This window comes from Macaca nemestrina, chromosome 6 (assembly GCF_043159975.1).
Source record: "Macaca nemestrina isolate mMacNem1 chromosome 6, mMacNem.hap1, whole genome shotgun sequence".
Lineage (NCBI taxonomy): Eukaryota > Metazoa > Chordata > Mammalia > Primates > Cercopithecidae > Macaca > Macaca nemestrina.
The window spans coordinates 108,759,795-108,779,462 of NC_092130.1; positions in this window are offsets into that span (position 1 = coordinate 108,759,795).

Genomic DNA, 19,668 nt, shown 5'->3' on the forward strand with positions numbered 1-19,668 from the left:
TGTCAAACATTTCAAATTCAATGCAATGAACTTTCAAAAGATTTACTTTGACTCCATGAATTTAATGAAAAAAATGAACCACCATTTGTATCAATTTGACTGATTTTTCTCTCTGATGCATCTGATGTCACAAATATAAAACACACCTCAGTTGCCTGTTTGTAAGTTTCTTCTTTTGCTAATGGACCCAACACATTGACAGTTATCATTCTATTTTTTGTACATACACAAGAGAACTTAGGAGTCAAAATGAGAGAAGTTAATTTAGAATAGCAATCATTTTATTTTTAAAAAGTTGTATTTCAGATTGTGATATGTAAATAAACTTCTGCAGCGATACATATGAAATTGTCTCAGATACAGTCTTCATAGAATACCTACTTTTAAAGTAGATCTTGATAATTCTTCAGCAAATTTGTATCTCCTGCATTCAAGTGGTCAGGAATGTCATCACTACCTCTATGGTGACTGGTAAAAATGAATTGTTTTTTGCTGAGATTAGACATCTACCATTTATTTTCTTGAGAAATTAAAATTCAGTTCTTAATTTTTTAATTCAACATGTGTTCTTGAAAAGTTCATTGCTGAGAGAAAATTGATGATGGATAAGGAACTCCCAAAGCCCATTCCCCCATAAAAGCAATGGAAAAAAACTGGCAAAAACTATCACAAATTTTTTGGAACTTTGAAAACTAACTAAAAGCTTGCAGCAACACAGAGAGGACTTATTCAAGAAAAATGAGCTGGATCTCAGTAAGTTTTGTGGCATGTTCCCCTACCCTAGTCCAATCCTCCATTCCCCATCTCAACGGTAGCCTTAATAGTAATAGCTTACATTCCCTGTACCTTACCAGGAAAGGAGCATGCAGAACACACACCATCTGCAAATTGTCCTTAGTTGATCTGTCTCTTGGCTCCCTGGAAGACCTGCTCAAATGGCTTACCTTGATCTCATCTGACTGATACTCCCCTTGTGATAAAGCTGATACAAGAGCAGAAAGCTTTTATCAAAAACATTCATGGGCAAATGTTTCAGTCCCTGCTGATGCAATACATATTAATAACAGCTGGGGCAAATAATAGATGAACCAAATTACTTGAGAGAAAAGTGTTGGGAGTGACATGCTTTAGGGAATAAGGTCTTTGAAAAGCTCTGACATAATCCTAGGAATCTAGCAGATTACATGTATGCCCAGAGCTACGTCCATGCCCAGGAAAGACCTCTGTAGAAGTGGGAAGTACAGACTAAAGCAGGGGAATAAACATCCTGGCTGTGTTGAAGGCAAACCTGACACACAAACAGAGCCCCTCTGAAAAGATTGGGAATTTTTTTTGGTTCCAGGCATTGAAAGCAATCTTTATTTAATCACTAACTGAACATTAAGCTAAGGCAAAGTAGGGACCTTGAATACCCCAAAAACAGTTATGAAAAAGAAGAGCAAAATCAGAGGATTCATACTTCCTGATTTCAAAACTTACTACAAAATTACAGTATTCAAAACTGTGCTACTGGCATAAAGATAGACAGATACATAGATCAATGGAATAGAATTGAGAGTCCAGCAATATCCTATAACTGTGGATGCCAAGACCATTCATTGGAGGAAGAATAGTCTTTTCAACAAATGATGCTGGAACAACTGAATATCCATAAGAAAAGAATACATTTGGACACTTACCTGACACCATATAGAAACATTAACTCAAAAAGGACAAAAACAAACAAACAAACAAACAAACAAAAAAACCTAAATGTAAAAGATAAAACTGTAAGACTCTTAGAAAAAAACATGGGTATAAGTCTTAATGACCTTGAATTAGGCAATGATTTCTGAAATATGACACCAAAATCACAAACAACAAAAGAGAAAATAGGCAAATTGGACTTCACCAAAATCAAGAGCATTTGTACTTCAAAAAAAAAAAAAAAACTATCAAGAGAATGAAAAGACAGCCCACTGGTGGGAGAAATTATTTGCAAATCATGTATCTGATAAGTGTCTATGATCCAAACATATAACGACATCTTACAATTAAATAATAAAAAGACAAGCCACCTAAGTTAAAAAATGGGCAAGGTATTTGGATGAACATTTCTCCAAAGAAGATACACAAATGTTCAACATGCACATGAAAAGACTTTTAGCATCATTTGTCATTAAGTAAATTTAAATCAAAGCCAAATGAGATATCACTTCACACCCACTAGGATGGCTATAATCAAATAGGCAGACATTAACAAGTATTGACATGGATGTACAGACATTGGAATCCTCATACATTCCATTCCTGGTAGGAATATAAAATGGTATATCCCCTTTGGAAAATACTTCTGTAGTTTCTCAAAAAGTTAGACATAGTTACCCTATGATTCAATAATTCCATTCCTAGGTATCTACTCAACAGAATGGAAAACATGTTGGATACACAAATGTTCATAGATGCATTATTCATAATAATAAAAAAGTAGAAATAACATAAATGTTCACTCCTTGATGAGCGGATAAACAAAATATGATATAACCATATGGGGGAATATTATTCAACCATAATAAGGGACGAAGTACTAGTATATGCTACAACATGGACGAACCTGGAAAACATTATGCTAAGTGAAAGAAGCCAGACACAAAAGGCTGCATATTTTGTTATTCTATTTCTATGGAATATCCAGAATAAGCAAGTCCCTGAAGACAGAAAAGGGACTGGTGATTGTTAGAGAACAGGCGAAGAGGGAGGTGGGGAGTGACTGTTAACAGGTACAAGGCTTCTTTTTTTCTTTTTTTTGGCATGATGGAAATGTGAAATTAGACAGTGGTGGTGGTTACATAAAGTTGCAGATACACTAAAAAACTACTGAGTTTTACATTTCAAATTGGTTAAAATAGTGGATGTTTTTTGTTTATGGGTTTTATCTTAATAATAATAATAAAGCTCATGCTGATGATAGGGCTTTTTGTGAAATAAAAAAGTATTACCAAACAATAAAATAAATCAGTACTTGTGTGCACCATATGGTAAAGGAGACATCCGCTCCAGCAAGAGCATTTCAACAACCTTCTCTCTGTGCACAATGGACGTTAAGACTGTGCAGCTGGAGCACCCAAGTGTCCAGCTGGAGCGACAATGTCAGTTCCTCCCACCACCACCTGAAGCTGGCAGGAGCAGGCTGTCCTCCATTGCCTACATTTCAAACACTTGCTATTATCAGTGAGTGTCCTGCCAGCTGTCCTTGAAAGGAAAATGTTAGTTGACACTACATCTTAAAAATGTTGGGGAAATAATCTCCTAGTGTGCCATTTGCTAAGAGTGCTGGAAAAGCACAGTATTTGGGGGCAGCGTCCCAATTTTCCTGGTACAGTCTGTCATGGCTTCCCTTGGCTAGGAAAGGGAAATCCCAGGACCGCTTGTGCTTCCTGGGTGAGGCGATGCCCCGCCCTGCTTCAGCTCGCCCTCCGTGAGCTGCACCCACTGTCCAACCAGTCCCAATGAGATGAACCAGGTACCTCAGTGGAAAATGCAGAAATCACCCGTCTTCTGCGTCGATCACACTGGGAGTTGCAGACCAGAGCTGTTCCTATTCAGCCATCTTGGTCTCAGGATACAAAATTAATGTGCAAAAATCACAAGCATTCCTATACACCAATAACAGACAAACAGAAAGCCAAATCATGAGTGAACTCACATTCACTATTGCTAGAAAGAGAATAAAATACCTAGGAATCCAACTTACAAGGGAAGTGACGGATCTCTTCAAGGAGAACTACAAACCACTGCTCAACGAAATAAAAGAGGACACAAACAAATGGAAGAACATTCCACACTCATGGGTAGGAAGAATCAATATCGTGAAAATGGCCATACTGCCCAAGGTAATTTATAGATTCAAGGCCATCCCCATCAGGCTACCAATGACTTTCTTCACAGAATTGGAAAAACTACTTTAAAGTTCATATGGAACCAAAAAAGAGCCCACATTGCCAACACAATTCTAAGCCAAAAGAACAAAGCTGGAGGCATCATGCTACCTGATTTCAAACTATACTACAAGGCTACAGTAATCAAAACAGCATGGTACTGGTACCAAAACAGAGATATAGACCAATGGAACAGAACAGAGGCCTCAGAAAATTACACCACACATCTACAACCATCTGATCTTTGACAGACCTGACAAAAACAAGAAATGGGAAAAGATTCCCTATTTAATAAATGGTGCTGGGAAAACTGGCTAGTCATACGTAGAAAGCTGAAACGGGATCCCTTCGTTACACCTTATACAAATATTAATTCAAGATAGATTAAAGACTTAAATGTTAGATCTAAAACCATAAAAACTCTAGAAGAAAACCTAGGCAATACCATTCAGGACACAGACATGGGCAAGGACTTCATGACTAAAACACCAAGAGCAATGGCAACAAAAGCCACAATTGACAAATGAGATCTAATTAAACTAAAGAGCTTCTGCACAGCAAAAGAAACTACCATCAGAGTGAACAGGAAACCTACAGAATGGGAGAAAATTTTTGCAATCTACCCATCTGACAAAGGGTTGATATCCAGAATCTACAAAGAACTTAAACAAATTTACAAGAAAAAAAATCAAACAACCCCATCAAAAAGTGGGCAAAGGATATGAACAGACACTTCTCAAAAGAAGACATTTATGCAGCCGACAGACACATGACAAAATGCTCATCATCACTGGTCATCAGAGAAATGCAAATCAAAACCACAATAAGATACCATCTCACACCAGTTAGAATGGCAATCATTAAAAAGTCAGGAAACAACAGGTGCTGGAGAGGATGTGGAGAAATAGGAACGCTTTTACACTGTTGGTGGGAGTGTAAACTAGTTCAACCATTGTGGAAGACAATGTGGTGATTCCTCAAGGATTCAGAACTAGAAATACCATTTGGCTGGGCGTGGTGGCTCACGCCTGTAATCCCAGCACTTTGGGAGGCCGAGATGGGTGGGTCACGAGGTCAGGAGATCGAGACCACCCTGGCTAACATGGTGAAATCCCGTCTCTACTAAAAATACAAAAATTAGCCGGGGGCGGTGGCGGGCACCTGTAATCCCAGCTACATGGGAGGCTGAGGCAGGAGAATGGCGTGAACCTGGGAGGTGGAGCTTGCAGTGAGTGGAGATCACACCACTGCACTCCAGCGTGGGCAACAGAGCGAGCCTCCGTCTCAAAAAATAAATAAATAAATAAAAAGAAATACCATTTGACCTAGTGATCCCATTACTGAGTATATACTCAAAGGATTGTAAATCATTCTACTATAAAGACACATGTAATAAACACGTAATGTTTACTGCAGCACTCTTCACAATAGCAAAGACTTGGAACCAACCCAAATGTCCATCAGTGATACACTGGATTAAGAAAATGTGGCACATATACACTATGGAATACTATGCAGCCGTAAAAAAGGATGAGTTCATGCCCTTTGTAAGGACATGGATGAAGCTGGAAACCATCATTCTGAGCAAACTATTGCAAGGATAGAAAACCAAACATCGCATGTTCTTGCTTATAGGTGAGAATTGAACAATGAGAACACTTGGACATAGGGTGAGGAACATCACACACCGGGGCCTGTTGTGGGGTGGGGGGATGGGGAAGGGATAGCATTAGGAGAAATACCTAATGTAAATGACAAGTTAATGGGTGCAGCAAACCAACATGGCACATGTATACATATGCAACAAACCTGCACATTGTGCACATGTACCCTAGAACTTAAAGTATAATTTTTAAAAAAATTTTTAAATGTTGGGGAAAGAGAGAGACTACCCCTAGTCATCTTTATAATTAACTACATGTTCAAGCGAGAACTCTGTTCAGTGTGTGAATCCCCCAAACTGCTAGATGACATTGTGGCATAAAGTGGTAGTGCAAAGTAGAGATCTATGAAACCCAAGCTGGTGCATTTTAATGACATTATTAGTAAATCTTTGTTAAAAAAAAATTGAGGGCAAATGGTAAATAAGAAGTGATGCCAGGAACTGAGGTAAATCTGGACTGCCCCAGTCAAATCAAGACCTTTGTTGTGTTAACTCTAATGCAAGCCATTTCTCAGGTTAAGTGTCAAGTGCCTGGAACAGAAATTAAGTTGTACGAAGGTCAAAGGTGGAGATCATATCTTGCCTCATAAAGGATGGTGTTTTGTGCTGTAATAATATTGTGTAATATTAACAGGTAAAGACAGGGAGAAAGTACAAGCTGGGACAAATGGAAAAGGGGCAGGAAAGCAAAAGGTGAATTTAGAAGGGAACAAACAAAGCAGAAGTTTCCCATGGGGTTCATTTGTTACTGAGTATTTATAAAAGTAATGTTTTCATTTAATTACCTATATTTCCCATATTCAAACTATGCCTAGATATTGCTCACATTAGCTAACTTCTGGCATAGTGCCTCTTCTTTCTATAATAAAGTGAAGAAGAAAATAAATAGAAAAAGAATTAAATAGCTTGCAAAAGCAGACTCACTTTCTCAATCTTACAGTAAACATGCAAAGTCTCCCAAAATTTTACATGAATAACTATTTCTGCTATGGATAATTGTTATAACTCCTGTTAAAACATAGAGGTGGATTTTTTTTTAAGTTTCATTAGATTTAATCAGATTTAGCACCTAGATGAAGCATGTCGATGAAGAGTCAAATGCTGTAAAATATTTGAAGAGATTTATTCTGAGCCAGATATGAAGACTATGGCCCATGACATAGCCCTTAGGAGATCCTGAGAACATGTTCCCAAGGTGGCTGGGGTGCAGCTTGGTTTTATACATTTTAGAGTGGCATGGGACATCAATCAAATACATTTAAGATATACATTAGTTTGGTCAATAGAGGTGGGGCTTCCAGGCTATAGGTAAATGTAAACATTTTCGGGTTGACTGATTGACAATTGGTTGAATTTTGTAAAGACCAGGGATCGGCTGGGCAGGGTGGCTCACGCCTGTAATCCCAGCACTTTGAGAGGCTGAGGCGGGTGGATAACCTGAGGTCAGGAGTTCAAGACCAGGCTAGCCAACATGGTTAGACCCCCATCTCTACTAAAAATACAAAAAAAAAAAAAATTAGCCGGGTGTGATGGTGCACACCTGTAATCCCAGCTACTCAGGAGGCTGAGGCAGGAGAATTGCTTGAACCTGGGAGGCAGAGGTTGCAGTGAGCCGAGATCACCCCACTGCACTCCAGCCTGGGCAAGAGTGAGACTCCATCTCAAAAAAAAAAAAAAAAAAAAAAAGACCTGGGATCAATAGAAAGGAAATGTTCTGGTTGAAATAAAAGATTGTGAGATTGTGGATACCCAGGTTCTTTTGAAGTCTCATAGTGGCTGCCCTTAGAGACAACAGATGACACATGTTTCCATTCAGATCTTTAAAAGGTGCTAGACTCTCAGTTAATCTCTTCAGGACTGAGAGGACCTGGAAGAAAAAGATCTAACTATCTTAATAGAAGTTTTTACAGATGCAAATTTTTCTCCACAAAGGACAGTTTTGCAGGGTCATTTCAAAGTATGGCAAAGAAACATGTTTTGGGGTAAAATATTTTGATTTTCTTCTTTGTCACATAATATTATGCCAGAGTCAGATTGGAAAGTACGTCACAATGTGTAGGATTCATAAAACCCATCTGATGAGAATTTATGGTTTGTAGTGCATGACTCCCCAGACCCCTTAGATAGGAATTTGGGCAAGATAAGAAAAAATCAGAGCTTAGTTTTCAAGCATAATAATGAGAGAAGCTCAGACTGATCTGATATCATGTACTTTTCCAGCCTGCCCAAGCTGACAGCTGCTTCTGGCTTTCTGAAGTGCTGCTGTACAGAGCCACAGCTCCATTCGAGAAAGCACCAAATGCCCAGAGCCTTTCATCGCCTTACCAGTTGCAGATTTTTCCAGAGCTTTTGCTGCCACAGAGACAACAAGTAGCTGTTATGTTTACCAAATATATTTGACCATGCTTTTGACCTATAATCTGAAAGTCCCAACTGGTATAATTTGACATTTCCAAAGTTTTGCCAGAAATGTGTGCAAATAATTAATTTTTGTAATTTGGGTAAACATAATTCAGTTTCCAGAATAGGAGTAATCACATGGAGTTTAACACAGATACACCTTCATTCATCTTGTGTCCTCTAAATTATCTCCTCCCCCAGTCTATTGGGATATGCTCTTTAAGAAGAGCAGTTTACTGGGGAAATGAACATGTTTAGCAGCCATCACATATACAGGAAAAAATAAATTGGACAAGAGGGTGTTGTTTGTTTATATTTCAGTTGGTCATTTGTATTTACTGTAGCAGGGAATTCTTATGGATCCAAAACTTTTATTTTCATCTACTATTCAATTGAATTCAGTTAATAGATTTTCATGGAGATAATAAACCTTTTTTTTTTTTTTGAGATGGAGTCTTGCTCTGTCACCCAGGCTGGAGTACAGTGGTGTGATCTTGGCTCACTGTAACCTCCACCTCCCAGGTTCAAGCAATTCTCATGCCTGAGGTCCGGAGTAGCTGGGATTACAGGGGCCCACCACCACAACCGGCTAAATTTTTTGCATTTTTAGTAGAGATGGGATTTCATTATGTTGGCCAGGCTGGTCTTGAACTCCTGACCTCAGGTGATCTGCCCACCTTGGCCCCCCAAAGTGCTGGGATTACAGGCAGGAGCCACCACACCCAGCAAAGATTATAAATCTTTGAGAGATAACTTTAGAATATGAGAAGAGCTTTCCAGTTTGAAAATCTAAGCTAAAATCAGTAATTAAAAATTTATCGGACACCAATATGAGGTTTTTCAAGTATTAGAAAAGTGGAGAAAGCATATGCTATGTCTACATGGCCTCAAAACCCTCAATTACATGAATCATTTCTGAGGGAGAAAAATTCTACAAAATCAGTTGCTTGTGTTTCCCTGGAGCAGAACATAAAACAAAAGCTACTGCCCCAACAAAGAGATAAGAGATAAGACTTGGCATTCTACTGTCAGGAAAATTCAAGCGTGTCAGCAATGAAGTAAAAAATGAAAAGACAAATATTTATCTTAACCATTAGAGATAATCTATACGAAAAGGTTTAGAGTTAGTAAAGCTTCATTTTTAGCCCTGGGCACTTGGGACTTTGTGTGAGACTCCTTCTCAGGAGTGGTAGGGGGCGGACCAGAGGGAGACAGACAGACAGTCAGCTCAGAGAACAACTTTTTAAAATTATTTTTTAAAAAATCAATTTAAAAATTAGATTTATGAGAAAGTGTCATGAAAAGTTGCACAGTTTCTCCTATGAGAAGACAGGATGGTTGTTTATAAGAACAGGACTTGTTCCCAAAGATTAGAAAAAGGACATAACATGCATTATGATGCCAAAGATCATGACTGCAGCTGGTTGAGTAACCGAGCTGCCTTGAGTCAGGGTCAGGTTGAGAGTGAAGCAGGCAGGACCCTGTCATGGGTTAGAACCCTTTCTTCAGAAAATCGAGGGATGCTAGGCCTAAATGTGGCATTACCCGAGGAGAAATGTCTCCCAAAGAGACATTTTTCTCAATAGTTAAATTCAAAGGAAACATTACCCTATATGACCTCAGAAACACTGGGCATCTACAGCCTTCTCTGCAAATGTATTTTTTCCCAGTTTCTTATTCTGTGAGTTGTTAGAAGCAGAGTGCAGACGCCCAGTGTCCAGCGTTCGTGTGGCTGCCTGGAGGTTAAGAAAGCCTGAAGGCAGACACACCACAGTTGGAAGGAATGTTGCTGCAACTCTTCTTCAAGGAGCAAGAAAAGGAAGATCCATTTGATACCACCAACTTTGAAGGGGCTGTTTAGTCCTCTCTGGTTTCGTTAAAGTTAGACTCTAAATGTAGTCTACCTCTCTTTGGTATGGAGATGCAGGACTTAAAAACAAACAAACAAAAACAAAAAACAAAAAAAAAAACAAGTTATCTTTTTGTGCTTTGCAAAAGCTAGGTTTTCAGTTTTGCATTAGAAACGGGGAGAATTGAAACCTTTAAAGCCTTCTGACTGGACTTAATGCCATTTCATTCTTGGGTCTCAGCTGTGATTGTGGGTGAATTGGAGCCAGAGACACACACTTGCCCCAAGCCCTTTATTAATACTGAACACCTCTTCCTCACAGAGACAGACCAGAAAAACACTTGCTCTCCCCTGTGCTATCTGCTCCACACTGATACCCAGAGTAGCCCATCTTGAGAAAGGCATAGCAATTTGAAAAGGTGAGATTACAGAGGCTTAAACGCAAATTAGTGCCATATGTTGAAGAGCCTCATTATTTATGGCTGAACCAGATGCTTCTATTCCCTACATTATATTTGCAATCAATCATTTTTTAGATCTTTTTTGTGATGCAATGCTAATTTAATAAAAGAATTGTGCTTTCTTTTTTCTTCATGACTACGAAAGCTCTCATAGCCAAATAACCTCACTACTTCATCTCAGAAAGGTCCCCCTTGGAATTAATTACTTTGAAATCGAAGTATTCCAGGACTCACAGCTTCCTTTAAAAACATCATTGGCACTTCTTCCCAACAGATTATCTTCCATAATTGAATCAAATCTTCACTATGATGTCACACAGAAGAGTTAGAGCAAATACATGGTGTACTATTACAAGTTAACCTGGACAATTACTCCATGCCAATTCTCAAATTACATTATTATCATTATTATTTTACATTGTAAATAGATTAAAATGTCCTACTGGAGAATTAAGTCTGAGATCTAAATATGGACATATGGGATCCATGAAATTCTGTCTTTAGTGTAACATACATCAACATTATACAAATGTATATTACTTCTCATTTAAAATATAATACTACTAACTGAAATATATTTATGTATTGCTCTTCTAAAAGTTTAGAGATAGGTGACTCTCAAATAATGAAATCTGTTGTCCAAGCTACCCAAAAACTTCTCTCCCATTATTTTGTATTTTGCCTCTTAATTCTTTCTTTCTCCACTTCCTACCAAGGCCTTTTTTAGTATTTCCTAATGAAAACCTATCGCCTAGATTTTTCGTCTCATTTTTTTGAAATGGTGGTAAAAGATACATAACTATAATTTACCATTTTAACAATTTAAGGGTACAGTTCTGTGACATTCAGTATATTCACATTGTCATGAAACCATCACCACCATTCATCTCCAATTTTTTTTCATCTTCTCCAACTAAAACTTTGTACCTATTAAACAATTACTTCCCATCTGCTTCCCACTCAGCAACCACCTGTGAAAGGAAAATCAATCTTGGGGCCCCAAAATCACTAAGCTGAAGGGAAACGTCAAGCAGGGAACTGTTCAGGGCAAACCTGCCTCTCATTCTATTCAAAGTCACCCCTTTCTCAACTGAGATACTCACGCCTGTAATCCCAGCACTTTGGGAGGCTGAGGCAGGCAGATCATGAGGTCAGGAGACCAACATGATGAAACCCCATCTCTACTCAAAAACAAAAACAAAAACAAATATTAGCCAGGCATGGTGGTGGGTGCCTGTAATCCCAGCTACTCGGGAGGCTGAGGCAGGAGAATTGCTTGAACCTGGAAGGCAGAGGTTGCAGTGAGCCAAGATTGCACCACTGCACTCCAGCCTGGATGGCAGAGCAAGACTCCATCTCAAAAGAAAAAAAAATGCATATCTGATTGCCTCCTTTGGAGAGGCTAATCAGAAACTCAAAAGAATGTAACCATCTTATCATATCTATCTATGACCTGGAAGTCCTCTCCCTGCTTCAAATCATCCCGCCTTAGCTTTGAGTGGTCCCACCTTTCAGGACCTAATCAATGTTCATTTTACATATGTTGGTTGATGTCTCACGGCTCCCCAAAATGTATAAAACCAAACTATGCTCTGACCATCTTGGGCACATGTCATCAGGACTTCCTGAGGCTGTGTCACAGGCATGTGCCCTCAACCTTGGCAAAATAAACTTTCTAAATTAACTGAGACCTGTCTCAGATACTCGGGGTTCACATTTTTGGTAACCATGAAGGGATTCTGACAAATCTCCTATTGGTGCTTGGTACCAGCCTGAGTTAACTTTATGGCTCAAGCCAATAGGACAATTTGCTGAGATCTGGGAGCACACCCTCCAGAGAATTCCTGATCTCCCAAAATTTGATCAAGATCTAAAGTTTATTTTGCTGTATAACTCCCCCAACCCCATTTTTTTTTTTTTTTTCAGTTTTACTTGCTTCCAACAAGGAAGGCAAGATTTCTGGTTTCCATGATGATGGAAGGCAGGTAACTTCTTTATCAAGTTTGAGCTTGCTCCCAGCAGAGAGGACAAGTTTGTGTTTTTTTCTGCTTCTAGAATGGTAGAGGGCAGTCTTCAGCCTGAGACCCATCCTTAGGTAAGTAGCAGAATTGGGGTTTTGTCTTGGCTAAAGTTTAACAACCAGCTGGTCTTAATTTCTCCTTACCATTAGAGCGCTCAGTGATCATATTGTTGGGGGTTTTTGTTGTTGTTGTTTGTTCTGGTCTTTCTCCCATCAGATTTGACCAACTCTACCTGACTTGGTCAAATCCAAGTGAGAATTCCAAATTACTGGTCAACAAAGCCTCTCTAATTTAGCTAAAATTCCTCCCAGCTGCAAAGGGGGGAGACTCAAAAAACCCAAAAAAAATGCACTTGGTTTCTGTGTTTGCCTTCCTGTCTTCAAAAAAAAAAATGTTCTTTCATTTGTTTTCTTTCACTCTATATGTCCTTCCCCTCTTTTGCCATCTACAGTACCAAAAATCTAGAGAAGGCTTCTAATGACTTGAACTTCTTTAAAGAATTCCGAACAAAGGTGCCACTCACCCCTTTTGGGGTGTTCTATCTCCTTTGTGGAGTTTCAAGAGTCATGGACAGATTCTTCTTAGGTCTAAAGCTCTATTTTCCCATATTGCATGACCTGACCTCTTTGGCTTTGGGGATACCAGAGATTACCTCGTACTGTGAGAGGATTTGACCTTGGCGTGTGTAATGGTGAACGAGAGCTACAAAGTAGGGCTGGTTGAGCATAGTTTACAGGAAGTAGTCTTGGCTGTTGTTTTTTTTCCTCCTAGGAAGTTACTGTTTAAAGATCCTTATTCTAGTTTGATGATGCATTCTAAAGGGTCTTCTCTATTTGCTTTTTGTCCCAAAATTAATATCGATTCAGCTTGTCTGTGCACATTTGCATGAGGAACTAAACTGTTCTTTCCATAGGTAAATGAGAGACTGAATTTTCTCAGCTCTGAAGAGAAAGGGCATTTTCCTCCTCCCAGCTGAAAGGCACTCTGGGTGATCAGGGTCCTCATGGGAGTGTCTGTGGGTTTGACTCCCTGCAACATGCAGCAGCCCTGAAGGGTAATCCCCAACAAAAAATAATTAAAAAAAAAAGAAAACCTCGTCTAGGAAATGCATATAAGGGCTGATCACCTGGTGTTTGGAGCCCTCTCAGAGGTCATAGACCTCTGGAGAGAGAAAGTGAGATACATAAGAGGGCAGAAACAACTCACTGGTGACACACTGTGGAGTCCTGTTTACAAGTAGCACACGTCAATCCACCACACAAAAACCCTAGGCTACAGCTCAGTTTTTTCTCTTAGGAAAAAAAACAGTGTGAAACAAATAATCTAAGAATGAGGAGAAAACAAGAAGAATGACCCTCTTGTGAACACTCTGTAGGTTTTATGGCACCTCTACTTGCCAGAGTTTATGTAAAATGGAAGTAATATTGTCTTTGTGCACATTTACATTAAAGAAAAAGAACCCTAAGGTCAACCTGCAAACTATAGAGTTCCTAAGTTCTCCTTTTTCTCTATTTTCTTTTCTGCCTATTTAAATCTGCTGTTATTTTTCTATTATGATAAAAAACCAGTTTGGATCCTATAGTTTTTTCTGTTTGCAAGCCAGTGAATTTGTATTTATCTCATGGCTACAGTTCTGAAGTAAAAGCTATAGGGTGTGTGTGTGTGTGTGTGTGTGTGTGTGTGTATTTAAAAGGCCTTTATAATGCATGTAATTTTATGTTTTATTGGCAATTAAATCCATTTTCATTTCTCTCTAGTACACCAGACTTTTTCTCTCCATACCTTGTGATGTAAATCTTACTATTTTATTTTCACCTGAGTTGTTTCCTTTAATATGCAAATTTAAAACTATTTAGCTGACAACTGCCTAGGGTTATCAAGAATGGATACAGGTTACCTATTGAAACAGGTTAACAAGAATTTGAAAGTATAAGTTGGACAAAAAGGTTTTTATGAATCTATAACATGTACTTCTATTGGCATGCCTAATACATCTATGTGTTTATGTGTTGTGTACACAATATTTCACTACTGAAAATATATAAAAGAGCTCTAATTATTATCAGGAAAATAGAAAAAGTAGTCAAATGCTTTTTCAAGTTTATGTAACTTAAGTACAATTTTTAATAAACAAGCTATTTTAAAAATCATTGGTAAAGTATAATAATATTAGAAATGTCTTAAGAATTGCCAGCATATATTTTTGTTTGCATTTATTACTTAAGCAGTTTCATACTTATCCCTGCCAAACACTATAAGGTGTCAACATTTGGTATATGGTTTAAAAAACCATAAAAAAGCTAAAGTACAAACTAAGTTCCTCCCAAAGTTAGTCTGGCCTACACCCATGAATGAACAAGGACAGTTCAGAGGTTAAAAGCAAGATGGAATCATAGATCAGATCTTTTTCATTGTCTCAGTTATAATTTTGCAATGGTGGTTCCATAACTTTATATAATGACAATCTCAGTTTTCATAAATAATCTAGGTAAATGATCAAAATAAAATAATTGAGTAAATGTAATTGGATAAATACTTGTAGACAAACTCATCATAATTTAGAATCTAAAGTTATATTAAATTAAATAATAGATATTTCAGGTTGGGTGCAGTGGCTCACACTTGTAATCCCAACACTGTGGGAGGCCAAGGTGGGTGGCCAAGGTGATCGAATGAGGTCAGGCATTTGAGACCAGTCTGGCCAACATTGCAAAAACCCTCCTGTACTAAAAATACAAAAATTAGTGGAGCATGGTGGTACATGCCTATAATCCCAGTTACTCTGAAGGCTGAGGCAGGAGAATCACTTGAACCCAGGAGACGGAGGTTGAAGTGAGCTGAGATTGTGCCACTGCACTCCACTCCAACCTGGGTGACAGAGCAAGACTCTGTCTCAAAAATAAATAAATAAATAATAGATATTTCATTATTTGGGTATTTTCCAGTACAAATGTATTTGTAGGAAAACATTCTTTCAAAAAATGTGCTTCATTTTTAAAAAGGTGAACAATTTTTATCTAATTCAAAGCTTATTTAAAGGTTATGTATAAAATGAGGTAAAAGGAACCAGGAAATAAGACAGATGTAAAGAAAGCTATAAAAATAAAGGTCTTCTTTTCTGTAAGAAGCTTAAGAGAAATAACTTTATAGAGGAAGAATCTTGTATGGTAAATTTAGTCTTAGAATAAAATGACTGGTTGTTTAAAGAAGAGGAATGTTAGGACAAACTAGAAAGTCCAAGCATATTGTGTATGGTCTGTGTAAGTCACAATAAAAAGAACAATAAGAAGATTTATTTTAAAAACTTTTATAAGGTCATGCTGTCTATAACTAAAGGGAAATTATAATGGTCTTTCTAGAGACTGGGCATGATGTAAAAAAACACTTAAACACTAAATATTTGGTTAGAACAATGAAATTTTCTTAAGGGATTGATTTATTCTTAATAAATTATGTGAGATTTTAATTTTTTTAACCTAAAGTTCCACTATTTTGGTTTCTCTCTCCTTTTTTTTTTTTTTTTTTTTTTTTTTTTTTTTTTTTTTTTGAGACCATCTCTAGTTCTTTCACCCAGGCTGGAGTGCAGTAGCATGAATTCAGCTCACTGCAATCTCTGCCTCCCAGGTTCAAGCAATTCTCCTGCCTCAGCCTCCCAAGTAACTGGGACTACAGGTGTGCACTACCATGCCAGGCTAATTTTTGTATTTTTAGTAGAGATGGTGTTTCACCACGTTGGCCAGGCTGGTCTCAAACTCCTGACCTCAAGTGATACACCTGCCTCAGCCTCCCGAAGTGCTTGGATTACAGGCATGAGTCACCATATCTGGCTTTTCTCTCCTTTTAAAGGATGTGAAATAGTGACGTTCTCCTTCAACTCACTTTCAGCTCGTATAAATTCTGTCCTCGAGTTCTGTTTGTAGTGACCTAATGCTAACAATGTTTTCTTAAAGGTCTAAAGGAATTGTTTTCTTTCAACATAATATTCTGTACAGTCCAGATCTTTCCTTTTGCCTTTTGGTAACTAACAGATTTTACAGTTTATTGTAACAATTCCTATGCCATTATTATTAAGTTTTGGTTTGCTTAGGGAAAAAACTGATATTAAAATTTTTTTTTTAAGTTAAGGTTATTACATCTGTGTATCTTTCTGTATGTGCTTTTAAAGTACTTGTGACATTGAGTTACAGGGTTTTGACTCCTAGGTCTAAAAAGGACACCAAGTCCTGCTAAATTTTAAACACTGACAGCAATTAAAGCCTCATCTTCAGGCCTGGTAGAAGAATGCCAATCAAAATAAACTGCATTCCTAAGACATAGGGCCAGAAATTAAAGCTATTCAACTCCTCAAGGCCCAGGGACTATCACAGAAGAGGTGGGCATGTGCAATTGTAAGGACCAATTTTGAGAGATAAAATAAGTTCAGTTTCTCTATAAACTAATCATTAATATCAAAGGCACACTGATGCAAGACCAGCATATGGATCTCTGTGTCAGATTAACAAGGTTTTCTTGAAGCATTAGCTGACTCCTTAATCAAGTGTATAATGGTTATAAAAGGCTTATAGAAGTTATATCTTATGATCAAGATTAAAATTTTATACATTATTTATAAATTTTTGCAAAACAAATTTAATTTGGATTCATGCTGTTTTATTAGGGCTTATTGTTTGGAAAATTAAGTCTCCTCTCTCAAAGAATTAAGGTTTTCACCCTTTTTTTGAAATCCTTGCATTATTACTTTGTTCAAATGAATGACTTATTTTACAATGACCTGTAATATCAAGTGTTTTAAATCTTTGATATTTGACAAACTTTACAAAATTAAATTATAAATTGTCTTTTTCTGATGGACTTAATCCTTTAAGATTTTAGGTTTCCTAGAGTCCAAAAATGATATAATTTGGCTTATTTGGTATAAAAATTACACAGGAAACATTGTCAAATATGAAGTGGTGTTTGTTTTCTTTGAGCTGTATTTATATAAATATGTTATTTGTATGCATTCTGAAATTATGGCAAACTCCTATAATTCTGGTATGACTTAGTGTACATTATCAGTAATAATTATAATTGTCATGTTAAATTATTGTGTGCCACTGAGGTAACAAATTTACTTTTCAATCGTGTCTTTGATTATGGCTGCCCTAATAGTTTTTGCCATTCACAGACAATTGTTATCTTGTTTTGGTCCTCTTTAGAAGGTCGTTTTATAATCTGCTATAAAACTCTAACAGGTGCTCTTGAATACAAGTTTTTGAAAACTTTGTAGATTATGACGTCAGAATAAAAGAAAAACTTTCAGGGTTCATGGAGAACTAAATATTCATGATTATCAAGCAGAACAGGAACTAACTACATGGACTGAACTAGTAGAAGACTGAAGTAATCTTTTTGACTTTTTGCTTAAAACGTTGCTGATCCTTTGTTTTGTTCACTCAGAGTCAAGGAAACGTTTCTTTTGAGCTATTCAGTATGCTATGATCCAGTATGAACAAATGCTATGAACAAAAATTAGAACATATTTGTTCCTTTGTACCTGATTTCTCTAGAATTTGGAAACTATTTGTGAGTATTCTTAACTTATGGCAATATAGTTATTTGCGTAAGTGCAATAAGAATCTGTTTTCCTTATAACAGGGCGCAACTGGAGAAACTGGTTATTTTACCAAGGCTTTGACTGGAATGGTGTGCTTTCCTTTAAAGAATCAAACTTGATTTATGGAGCCAATAAAAGCCCCTTGGGAAAACTGGCCTCATACCTTGTCTCTACAGTCCCTATGCAGGGTTCCTGACCTGCGGTAAGTAAAGAATGTCACTTTCTGACAGGCCCAGGAGCCCCCATGTTTATCTTGGAGACTCAAGAGGAGAAGAATTCACCCAACTCACAGGTATTTGATGGTAAAAATCCATGGCTGGGCTCAGCTTTAAAAAAGTCTTATCTGAGATTCCTTCTGTGGAACAAAGTTCCATCAAAGACAATTTAAAAGCCCATGTAAAAAATAATTATTCTTTCTACACCATATATAATCAGGCCAAGTATAATAAAGCAAATCAGTCTTACCATGATTTGTTTTTAATAAAAATGGTAAACTGGAAAGAGAAAAATTAGATTCTAGTCTTGCCTAATGTTTTTCCATTTTTATTATTTTCTACAGTTTGGACCAAATTCTAATTTTTTTTGCTACAAGGCTTCAAAATAATGTTGTCGATTTTTTTCCTTCTTTTTCCTCCATTTTTCCTAATTTGGAGTCACTGAAAACTAAGCTGTGCTTTTGTAAAGCTCTGGGAACTGAAACTAGGCAACTCAAACTTCAGAAAAAAATAACAGGAACCTGTCCAGGCGCAGTGGCTCATGCCTGTAATCTCAGCACTTTGGAAGGCTGAAGTGGGTGGATCAAAAGATCAGGAGTTTGAGACCGTCTAACCAACATGGTGAAACTCCGTCTCTACTAAAAATACAAAAATTAGCCGGATGTGGTGGTGTGTGCCTGTAATCCAGCTACTCAGCAGGCTGAGGCAGGAGAATCTCTTAAACCTGGGAAGCAGAGGTTGCAGTGAGCCAAGACTGTGCTACTGCGCTCCAGCCTAGGTGACAGAGTGAGACTCTGTCTCAAAACAAAACAAAACAAAAAAAAAAGAAAAGAAAGAAAACAAAGAAAAGAACAGAACTGCAATTTTCATACCTTCCTGCTGATGTGTGAATTTCAGAGTAATGTGGCCTATTGATTTTCCAGGATTTTTCTTTTGTCTGTTATTGTTCTTCTCCCTTCCTCCCCCTATTTTCTCTTCATAGGACATGAGACTTCACAACCTGCTAAAAATGAAGTTTCCTTATAACTCAGGACTACTGTTTAGGAATAAACCATTCTAGCCAAGACAGATCAGACTAAACCTGGGACCAGAGACTCATTTTATTCTAAAATTCTTTCTTCAAAAGATTTTTAAAAAGAAAAAGGGGGAAATGTGCAAGGAAAATAAATATTGGGGCCCCAAAATCATTAAGCTAAAGGGAAAAGTCAATCTGGGAACTGCTCAAGGCAAACCTGCCTCACATTCTATTCAGTCACCCCTTGCTCACTAAGATAAATGCATATCTGATTGCCTCCTTTGGAGAGGCTAATCAGAAATTCAAATGAATTCAAGCATTCATCTCTTATCTCCTTATGACCTAGAAGCCTCCTCCCTGCTTCAAGTTTTCCCACCTTTTGCTTCCAGTGGTCCCGCCTTTCTGGACCAAACCAATGTTCATCTTACATATGTTGATTGATGTCTCATGTCTCTTTAAAATGTATAAAACCACTGTGCTCTGACTACCTTGGGCATGTGTCATCAGGACCTCCTCCTAAGGCTGTGTCAT